We start from the raw sequence: 11757 nt of genomic DNA, 5'->3' as shown, positions 1-11757 counted from the left end.
ATCATTAAAGGCTGTATTTCCTAATATTTTATAGCTTAGATTATTGATGAGAGCAACCTTAACTAATGTCAAACCAAGCTTTTTGTTTGTGAATTTCCTTCATTTTTAATATAAAAAAATCTTTTATATGTGTGCTGTTTAAATAATAAAGCATGTACACATTTGTTGTCTTCAGAGTATATTTGATTGCCATTGATATATTTGTGACGCTCCTTATTTCACTACTTGGTGCTATAGAATCATAGAAATGTAGGGCTGGAAGGGATCGTGAGAGGTCATCTAGTCCAGTGGTTCTCAATCAGGGGTACATGTACCCCTGGGGGTACGCAGAGGTCTTCCAGGGGATACATCAACTCATCTAGATATTTGCCTTGTTTTACAACCGTCTACACAAAAAGCACTAGCAAAATCAGTACAAACTAAAATTTCATATAGTCAATGACGTGTTTATACTGCTCTATGTACTATACACTGAAATGTAAGTACAATATTTATATTCAAATTGATTTATTTTATAATTTTATGATAAAAATGAGGCAGTAAAGTAATTTTTCAGTAATAGTGTGCTGTGACACTTTTGTATTTTTATTAGGGCTGTCGATTAATCGCAGTTACCTCATGCGATTAACTAAAAAAAATTAACTGCAATTAAAAAAATTAATCACGATTAATCGCACTGTGAAACCAATACCAATTGAAATTTATTAAATATTTTTGGATGTTTTTCTTCATTTTCAAATATATTGCGTTCTATTACAACACAGAATCCAAATTGTACAGTGCTCACTTTATATTATTTTTTATTACAAATATTTGCACTGTAAAAATGATAAACAAAAGAAACAGTATTTTTCAATTCACTTCATACAAGTATTGTAGTGCAATCTCTATCATGAAAGTGTAACTTACAAATGTAGATTTTTTTTTGTTACATAACTGCACTCAAAAACAAAACAATGTAAAACGTTAGAGCATATAAGTCCACTCAGTCCTACTTCTTGTTCAGCCAATCACTAAGACAAACAAGTTTGGTTACATTTACGGGAGATACAGCTGCCTGCTTCTTATTTACAATGTCACTTGAAAGTGAGAACAGGCATTCGCCTGGCACTTTTGTAGCCAGCATTGCAAGGTATTTACGTGCCAGATATCCTAAACATTCATATGCCCCTTCATGCTTCAGCCACTATTCCGGAGGACATGCTTCCATGCTGATGATGTTTGTTAAAAAAATAGTGTGTTAATTAAATTTGTGACTGAACTCCTTGGGGGAGAATTGTATGTCCCCTGCTCTGTTTTACCCTCATTCTGCCATATATTTCATGTTATAGCAGGCCTGGATATTAGGAAAAACTTTTTTACTAGGAGGGTGGTGAAGCACTGGAATGGGTTACCTAGGGAGGTGGTGAAATCTCCTTCCTTAGAGGTTTTTAAGGTCAGGCTTGACAAAGCCCTGGCTGGTATGATTTAGTTGGGAATTGGTCCTGCTTTGAGCAGGGGGTTGGACTAGATGACCTCCTGAGGTCCCTTCCAACCCTGATATTCCATGATTCTATGATTCTATGGATGATGACCCAGCACATGTTGTTTGATTTACGAATGCTGTCACTGAAGATTTGACAAAATGCAAAGAAGGTACCAATGTGAGAGTTCTAAAAATAGCTAAGCACTCGACCTAAGGTTTAAGAATCTGAAGTGCCTTCCAAAATCTGAGAGGGACGAGGTGTGAAGCGTGCTTTCAGAAGTTTTAAAAGAGCAACACTCAGATGCGGAAACTACAGAACCCAAACCACCAAAAAAGAAAATCAACCTTCTGTTGGTGGCATCTGACTCAGATGATGAAAATGAACATGCATCAGTCTGCTCCGCTCTGGATCGTTATTGAGCAGAACCCATCATCAGCATGGATGCATATCATCTGGAATGGTGGTTGAAGCATGAAGGGACATATGAATCTTTAGTGCATCTGGGACGTAAATATCTTGCGATACTGGTTAGAATAGTGCCATGAGAACTCCTGTTCTCACTTTCAGGTGACATTGTAAACAAGAAGCGGGCAGCATTAACTCCTGCAAATGTAACCAAACTTGTTTGTCTGAGCGATTGGCTGAAGTAGGACTGAGTGGACTTGTAGGCTCTAAAGTTTTACATTGTTTTATTTTTGAATGCAGTTTTTGTTTTCATATATAATTTGACATTTGTAAGTTCAACTTTCATGATAACAAAATTGCACTACAGTACTTGTATTAAGTGAACTGAAAAATACTATTTCATTTGTTTTTTACAGCGCAAATATTTGTAATAAAAAATAAATGTAAAGTGAGCACTGTACACTTTGTATTCTGTGTTGTAATTGAAATCAATATTTTTGAAAATGTAGAAAACATCCAAAAATATGTAAATAAATTGTTTAACAGTGTGATTAATCATGCAATTAATCGCGATTAATTTTTTTAATCGTGCAATTAATCGTGATTAATTTTTTTAATCGCTTGACAGCCCTAATTTTTATGTCTGATTTTGTAAGCAAGTAGTTTTAAAGTGAGGTGGAACATGAAAGGGGTATAGTTGTCTGTAAAGATTGAGAGCCACTGATCTAGTCGAGTCTCCTGCACTGAGGCAGGACCGAGTATACCTGGACTATCCCTGACAGGTGTTTACCTTGTTCTTAAAAACCTCCAGTAATGGGGATTCCATGACCTCCCTTGAAAGCCTGTTCCAGTGTTTAACTTTCATTATAGTTAAAAAGATTTTCCTAATATCTAACCTAAATCTCCCTTGTTGCAGATTAAGCCCATTATTTGTTGTCCTACCTTCAGTGAACATGGAGAACAATTGATCACCATACTCTTTATAACAGGAATTAACATATTGGAAGACTGTTATCAGGTCCCCCTTCAGTTTTCTTTTCTCAAGTCTGAACATGTCCATTTTTTTTATCCTTTCCTCATAGATTCATAGATTCATAGATTCTAGGACTGGAAGGGACCTCGAGAGGTCATCGAGTCCAGTCCCCTGCCCGCATGGCAGGACCAAATACTGTCTAGACCATCCCTGATAGACATTTATCTAACCTACTCTTAAATATCTCCAGAGATGGAGATTCCACAACCTCCCTAGGCAATTTATTCCAGTGTTTAACCACCCTGACAGTTAGGAACTTTTTCCTAATGTCCAACCTAGTCCTCCCTTGCTGCAGTTTAAGCCCATTGCTTCTTGTTCTATCCTTAGAGGCTAAGGTGAACAAGTTTTCTCCCTCCTCCTTATGACACCCTTTTAGATACCTGAAAACTGCTATCATGTCCCCTCTCAGTCTTCTCTTTTCCAAACTAAACAAACCCAATTCTTTCAGCCTTCCTTCATAGGTCATGTTCTCAAGACTTTTAATCATTCTTGTTGCTCTTCTCTGGACCCTTTCCAATTTCTCCACATCTTTCTTGAAATGCGGTGCCCAAAACTGGACACAATACTCCAGCTGAGGCCTAACCAGAGCAGAGTAGAGCAGAAGAATGACTTCTCGTGTCTTGCTCACAACACACCTGTTAATACATCCCAGAATCATGTTTGCTTTTTTTGCAACAGCATCACACTGTTGACTCATATTTAGCTTGTGGTCCACTATAACCCCTAGATCCCTTTCTGCCGTACTGCTTCCTAGACAGTCTCTTCCCATTCTGTATGTGTGAAACTGATTTTTTCTTCCTAAGTGGAGCACTTTGCATTTGTCTTTGTTAAACTTCATCCTGTTTAACTCAGACCATTTCTCCAATTTGTCCAGATCATTTTGAATTATGACCCTGTCCTCCAAAGCAGTTGCAATCCCTCCCAGTTTGGTATCATCCGCAAACTTAATAAGCGTACTTTCTATGCCAATATCTAAGTTGTTAATGAAGATATTGAACAGAGCCGGTCCCAAAACAGACCCCTGCAGAACCCCACTCATTATGCCTTTCCAGCAGGATTGGGAACCATTAATAACAACTCTCTGAGTATGGTTATCCAGCCAGTTATGCACCCACCTTATAGTAGCCCCATCTAAATTGTATTTGCCTAGTTTATCTATAAGAATATCATGCGAGACCGTATCAAATGCCTTACTAAAGTCTAGGTATACCACATCCACAGCTTCTCCCTTATCCACAAGACTCGTTATCCTATCGAAGAAAGCTATCAGATTGGTTTGACATGATTTGTTCTTTACAAATCCATGCTGGCTGTTCCCTATCACCTTACCACCTTCCAAGTGTTTGCAGATGATTTCCTTAATTACTTGCTCCATTATCTTCCCTGGCACAGAAGTTAAACTAACTGGTCTGTAGTTTCCTGGGTTGTTTTTATTTCCCTTTTTATAGATGGGCACTATATTTGCCCTTTTCCAGTCTTCTGGAATCTCTCCCGTCTCCCACGATTTTCCAAAGATAATAGCTAGAGGCTCAGATACCTCCTCTATTAGCTCCTTGAGTATTCTAGGATGCATTTCATCAGGCCCTCATAGGTCAGTTGCTCTCCTCTGGATTCTCTCCAATTTGTTCTCATCTTTTTTTTTAAATGCAGCACCCAGAACTTCACACAGTATTCCAGCTGAGGCCTTATCAGTGCTGAGCAGATCAGGACAATTACCTCCCCATCTTACATACGACACTCCTGTTAATACACCCTTGTGATGGGGTGTATCAACTCTGCACTGAAGTAAGCGGCCTCTCATTGGACACTTGCTGTAGGAGACCAGAGACGGGGTGGCTCCTCAGACCCTGGCTGACCCCTTGACACACCCCAGGATAATATTAGCCTTTTTTCACAACTGCATCACATTGTTGATTCATATTCAATCTGTGATCCACTCTAACCACCGGATCATTTTCAGCAGTGCTACCATCTAGCCAATTATTCCCCATTGTGTAGCTGTCCATTTGATTTTTCCTTCCTAAGTGTAGTATTTTTCACTTATCTTTATTGAATTGCATCTTGTTGATTTCAGACCATTTCTCCAATATGTCAAGATAGTTTTGAATTCTAATCCTGTCCTCCAAACTGCTTGCAACCCCTCCCAGCTTGGTGTCATCTACAAATTTTATAAGCATACTCTTCACTCCATTATCCAAGCCATTATCCGTGTTGACAAACATACAGAAAGTAATTAGATTAAACTGTCTTCAAACAATTTGGTTGGTTGATTTGTTTAAGCAGCTGCAATTTGACAGCAACTTCTAAATGACATTTTTTAACAGAAAACTAAGAAGGGACCTATAACTAGAACTTCCCACATTTTAAAAGGTAAATATCCAGAAAGCCATAGCTTTAAATTGTAATTTGCATCTAAATAAAATCCAAGACAAAGAGCTATAAATTTGTATTATATTTTCCTGAAGCTCTTTTTGAAGAAAATAACAAACAACTGCCCTTGGAAAAGGAGCAGCGTAACTTACCTAGCACAAAATCAGAGGAGTGCAGCAGGAGCTATCCAAACCCAAACTGCTTTCATTGCATTGCTTTCTTTTACCCTTCTGTGTGGTAAATCAGTAATCAAAGGCAGCTGTTGCCATGACAACTGGGACAATAGTGATTCAGGTAGGCAAATGAACTGTACGAAGGGAGTGGCTGATTATCTCTGATGTCACAATATTACTGCTCAACCAGCAGCCAGGGACAGCAAATGTACCAGGCGTAGGAGAAACAATCAGGCTTTTTTAATGTTTCTGTCTTCCCAAGTTGCCTAAAAACCCAATAGTTAGGGCTGTAAAGCAATTAAAAAAATTAATTGTGATTAATTGCATGATTAAAAAAATTAATTGTGATTAATCACACTGTTAAACAATAATTTATTTAAATATTTTTGGATGTTTTCTACATTTTCAAATATATTGATTTCAATTACAACACAGAATACATAATGTACAGTGCTCACTTTATATTTATTTTTGATTACAAGTATTTGCACTGTAAAAAAACAAAAGAGAGAGTCTTTTTCAATTCACCTAATACAAGTACTGTAATGCAACCTCTTTATTATGAAAGTTGAACTTACAAATGTCGAATTATGTACAAAAAAACTGCATTCAAAAATAAAACAATGTAAAATTTAGAGCTTGCAAGTCCACTCAGTCCTACTTCTTGTTCAGCCAATCACTCAGACTAACAAGTTTGTTTACATTGCAAAAGATAATGCTGCCCGCTTCTTGCTTACAATGTCACCTGACAGTGAGAACAGGCATTGCCATGGCACTGTTGTAGTTGGCATCACAAGATATTTACGTGCCAGATGCGCTAAGATTCATATGTCCCTTCATGCTTCAACCACCATTCCAGAGGACAAGAAACAATGGTCTCAAGTTGCAGTGGGGGAGCTCTAGGTTGAATATTAGGAAACACTATTTCACTAGGAGGGTGGTGAAGCACTGGAATGAGTTACCTAGGGAGGTGGTGGAATCTCCATCCTTAGAGGTTTTTAAGGCCTGGCTTGACAAAGCCCTGGCTGGGATGATTTAATTGGGAATTGGTCCTGCTTTGAGCAGGGGGTTGGACTAGATGACCTCCTGAGGTCCCTTCCAACCCTGATATTCTATGATTCTTTGATTCTATGCGTCCATGGTGATGACGGGTTCTGCTCAATAACGATCCAAAGCAAAGCAGGCCGACACATGTTCATTTTCATTATCTGAGCCAGATGCCACCAGCAGAAGGTTGATTTTCTTTTTGGTGGTTTGGGTTCTGTAGTTTTTGCATCGGAGTGCTGCTCTTTTAAGACTTCTGAAAGCATGTTCCACACCTCATTCCTCTCAGATTTTGGAAGGCACTTCAGCTTCTTAAACCTTGGGTCGAGTGCTCTAGCTGTCTTTAGAAATCTCACATTGGTACCTTCTTTCCGTTTTGTGAAATCTGCAGTGAAAGTGTTCTTAAAATGAACATGTGCTGGGTCATCATCCGAGCCTGCTATAACATGAAACATATGGCAGAATGCGGGTAAAACAGAGCAGGGGACATACAATTCTCCCCCAAGGAGTTGAGTCACAAATTTAATTAATGCATTATTTTTTTAATGAGCGTCATCAGCATGGAAGCATGTCCTCTGGAATGGTGGCCAAAGCATGAAAAGGCATACGAATATTTAGCATATCTGGCATGTAATTACCTTGCAATGCCAGCTACAAAAGTGCCATGCAAATGCCTGTTCTCACTTTCTGGTGACATTGTAAATAAGAAGAGGGCAACATTATCTCCTGTAAATGTAAACTAACTTGTTTGTCTTAGCGATTGGCTGAACAAGAAATAGGACTGAGTGGACTTGTAGGATCTGAAGTTTTAGATTGTTTTGTTTTTGAGTGCAGTTATGTAAGAAAAAAAATCTACATTTGTAAATTGCACTTTCAAGATAAAAGGACTGGATTACTGTACTTGAATGAGGTAAATTGAAAATACTATTTCTTTAATGTTTTTACAGTACAAATATTTGTAATAAAAATAATATACACTTTGATTTCAATTACAACACAGAATACAATATAAATGAAAATGTAGAAAAACATCCAAAATATTTAATAAATTTCAATTGGTATTCTATTGTTTAACAGTGCAATTAAAATTGTGATTAATCAAGATTAATTTTTTTGAGTTAATCACGTAAGTTAACTGTGATTAATTGACAGCCCTACCAATAATACAAACACCATTGGAGCTCATTCCACACCTCTTAATTAGTGAATCAGGTTTGGTTCCAATTCCCCATGGCATGTGTACAAAAAAGGGTTCCCAAAAAAGGCAAGACACTAAGGCCTGGTCTACACTAGGAGGTTTTTTCGAATTTAGCAGCGTTAAATCGAATTAACTCTGCACCCGTCCACACAACAAAGCTATTTAGTTCGACATAGACGTCTCTTAAATTCGACTTCGGTACTCCTCCCCAACGAGGGGAGTAGCGCTAAATTCGACATGGCCATGTCGAATTAGGGTAGGTGTGGATGGAAATTGACGCTAATAGCTCCGGGAGCTATCCCACTGTGCACCAAAAGGTGGATGATAAGGTGTGAGGTGTTGACAACGTTAGTGTGGACTCACAAAGTCGAATTACTGTCCTTAGTGTGGATACACACGTTCGACTTTCTAATATCGATTCCACGTATTCGATTTAAGTTAAAATCGAACTATTATCATAGTGTAGACATACCCTTAGGGTATGTAGTTCGATTTTACACACTGCCCACACTAAGGACAGTAATTCGACTTTGTGAGTCCACACTAACGGGGCAAGCGTCGACATTGGAAGCGGTGCACTGTGGGCAGCTATCCCACAGTTCCCGCAGTCCCCACTGCCCATTGGAATTCTGGATCGAGCCCCCAATGCCTGCTGGGGAAAAAAAATGTGTCGAGGGTGGTTTTGGGTAACTGTCGTCATCCAACCGTCACTCCCGCCCTCCCTCCGTGAAAGTGCTGGCGGACAATCAGTTCGTGCACTTTTCTGGTGAGTGACAGCGCGGACGCCACAGCACTGCGAGCATGGAGCCCGCTGCGACCATCGCTGCAGTTATGGCCGTTGTCAACACCTCACACCTTATCATCCACCTTTTCCAGAGGCAGATGCTGAGAAATCGGGCGAGGAGGCTACGGCAGCGCGGTGAGGACATGAAGTCTGAGAGTGGCACAGACCTGTCACAAAGCACGGGATCCCGCGCTTGTTCAAAAAGGCTGCTGCAAAAATCATTGTTCTAGCTTTTTACTTCAACCACATCACCTCCACTTGGCCACTTTTAAATCTCTGCCTGCTGTCATAGAATCATAGAATATTAGGGTTGGAAGAGACCTCAGGAGGTCATCTAGTCCAATCCTCTGCTCAAAGCAGGACCTAATCCCCAACTAAATCATCCCAGCCAGGGCTTTGTCAAGCCAGGCCTTAAAAACCTCTAAGGAAAGAGATTCCACCACCTCCCGAGGTAACCCATTCCAGTGCTTCACCACCCTCCTAGTGAAATAGTGTTTCTTAATATCCAACCTAGATCTCCCCCACTGCAACTTGAGACCTTTGCTTCTTGTTCTATCATCTGCCACCACTGAGAACAGCCTAGCTCCATCCTCTTTGGAACCCCCCTTCAGGTAGCTGAAGGCTGCTATCAAATCCCCCCTCACTCTTCTCTTCTGCAGACTAAATAAGTCCAGTTACCTCAGCCTCTCTTCGTAAGTCATGTGCCCCATCCCCCTAATCATTTTCATTGCCCTCCGCTGGCCTCTCTCCAATTTGTCCACATGCCTTCTGTAGTTGGGGAACCAAAAACTGGACGCAATACTCCAGTTATAGCCTCAACAGTGCCGAATAGAGGGGAATAATCATTTCCCTCTATCTGCTAGCAATGCTCCTACTAATACAGCCCAATATGCCGTTGGCCTTCTTGGCAACGAGGGCACACTGCTGACTCATATCCAGCTTCCCGTCCACTGTAATCCTCAAGTCCTTTTCTGCAGAATTGCTGCTTAGCCAGTCAGTCCCCAGCCTGTAGCAGTGCATGGGATTCTTCCATCCTAAATGCAGGACTCTGCACTTGTCCTTGTTGAACCTCATCGGATTTCTTTTGGCCCAATCCTCCAGTTTGTCTAGGTCACTCTGGACCCTATCCCTACTCTCCAGCATATCTACCTCTCCCCCCCAGCTTAGTTTCATCTGCGAACTTGCTAAGGGTGCAATTCATCCCATCATCCAGTTCGTTAATAAAGATGTTGAACAATACCGGCCCCACGACCGACCCCTGGGGCACTGTGCTTGATACCGGCTGCCAACTATACATCGAGCCATTGGTCACTACCCATTGAGCCTGATGATCTAGCCAGCTTTCTATCCACCTTATAATCCATTCATCCAATCCATACTTCTTTAACTTGCTGGCAAGAATACTGTGGGAGACCATATCAAAAGCTTTGCTAAAGTCAAGATATATCACATCCACCGCTTTCCCCATATCCACAGAGCCATTTATCTCATCATAGAAGGCAATCAGGTTGGTCAGTCATGACTTGCCCTTGGTGAATCCATGTTGACTGTTCCTGATCACCTTCCTCTCCTCCAAGTGCTTCAAAATGATTTCCTTGAGGACCTGCTCCATGATTTTTCCAGGGACTGAGGTGAGTCTGTAGTTCCCCGGGTTCTCCTTCTTCCCTTTTTTTTAAAGATGGGCACTACATTTGCCTTTTTTCCAACTGTCCGGGACCACCCTGGATCGCCACGAATTTTCAGAAATAATGGCCAATGGCTCTGCAATCACATCAGCCAACTCCCTCAGCACCCTTGGATGCATTAGATCTGGACCCATGGACTTGTACATGTCTAGCTTTTCCAAATAGTCCTTAACCTGTTCTTTCACCACTGAGGGCTGCTCACCTCCTCCGCATACTGTGTTGCCTAGTGCAGCAGTCTGGGAGCTGACCTTGTCTTTGAAGACCGAGGGAAAAGGAGCATTGAGTACTTCAGCTTTTCCCACATCATCTGTCACTATGTTGTCTCCCCCATTCAGTAAGAGTCCCACACTTTCCCTGACCTTCTTCTTGTTGCTAACATACTTTTAGAAACCCAATCTGGGTGTGGGAAGCTCAGTGGGGGATCTGTGTGTGTGGGGATCTGGATGCATAGGGGCTTGTTGGGGGTTGTGGGTGCAACAGTAATGGGACTCTGCAGGGGGGTCCAGGTGAAGTTGGTTGAGGCTCAGTGGGGGGGAGGGGTCTGTGTGTGTGGGGGGGATAGAGCTTGGCAGGGGGGTCTGGGTGTGGGGAGCTCAGTGGAGGTTCCAGATGCTGGGGGAGTGGGGCTCAGTGGGGTGGGGATCCAGGTGCAGCTGGTTGGGGCTTGGTAGGATCGGGATCTGGGTGCAGGTGGCTCGTTGGGGTGGTCCAGGTGCAGGGGGGAGTATGGCTCATCAGGGGGGAGTTCTGGGTGTGTGGGGTAGGTGGGTGAGGCTCAGCAGGAGGGTCTGGGTGTAAGGGGGTCTGGATGCACGGGGTTGGGCGGATGCGGGAGCAGCTCCCTGTACAGTGATCCCTCCCCCTGAAACTGAGGAGTGATGGGTACAGGAAGCACAGGGGGTGGAGGGGACAGACAGTTTACAGAGGTTCCTACAGCCAGGGGAGAAATCTGGGGGTGGGGCTGACACAGCCCCTGATGCTGTGCAGGGGAAGAGGAAGTCCTGTCCTCCCCAACCAAGCCAGGACTAGCAGCTGAACCCGGCACAGGGTAGGAGCTACCAGCCGGGTCTTTCCCAGTCCCGCCCCCTGCCAAACAATGATTTACTTTTCTGCCAGCTGCCCTGGGCTCCCGAAATATACCGCTGGGGAGAATCATATGACTGCTCTTGTGGCTTCCCTTTGCTTCCCCATCAGAAAGTCATTTTTCTTCGGGAAAGCAAAGAAATATGCGGGGGACACAATTTCTGTGCATGCGCAGTGGTGCAGAATTCCCCCAGGAGTATCTATATTGCAGCCTTTGACTTTGGTTCTACCAGAGAAAGGGGGAGAAGCAGTGGGGAGGAGACATGGAATACTGTGTCTCTGCACAGGTGCGGAGGGCAGGACAGGGCAGTTCAGCCAAAAGGACTCACAAACACCATGAAGTAGGGTGTGGCCAGGGGTTATTGGATGTCCTCCTTAGCTGTTTCTGAGCCATCTGGGAAGTTTTAATTGTGGACAATCTGACCAGTAGGTCACACCCAGTCCCCTCTGACAGCTGAGCCAATGAGAGCGCTAATGGGGTGGTTATGAATACAGGAGGTAAAGACAGCCCTGTGG

Source organism: Terrapene carolina, unplaced genomic scaffold (genome assembly GCF_002925995.2).
Source record: "Terrapene carolina triunguis isolate 2854851 unplaced genomic scaffold, T_m_triunguis-2.0 Scaffold210, whole genome shotgun sequence".
Classification (NCBI taxonomy): domain Eukaryota; kingdom Metazoa; phylum Chordata; order Testudines; family Emydidae; genus Terrapene; species Terrapene triunguis.
Note: the sequence above shows the minus strand (reverse complement) of the source record.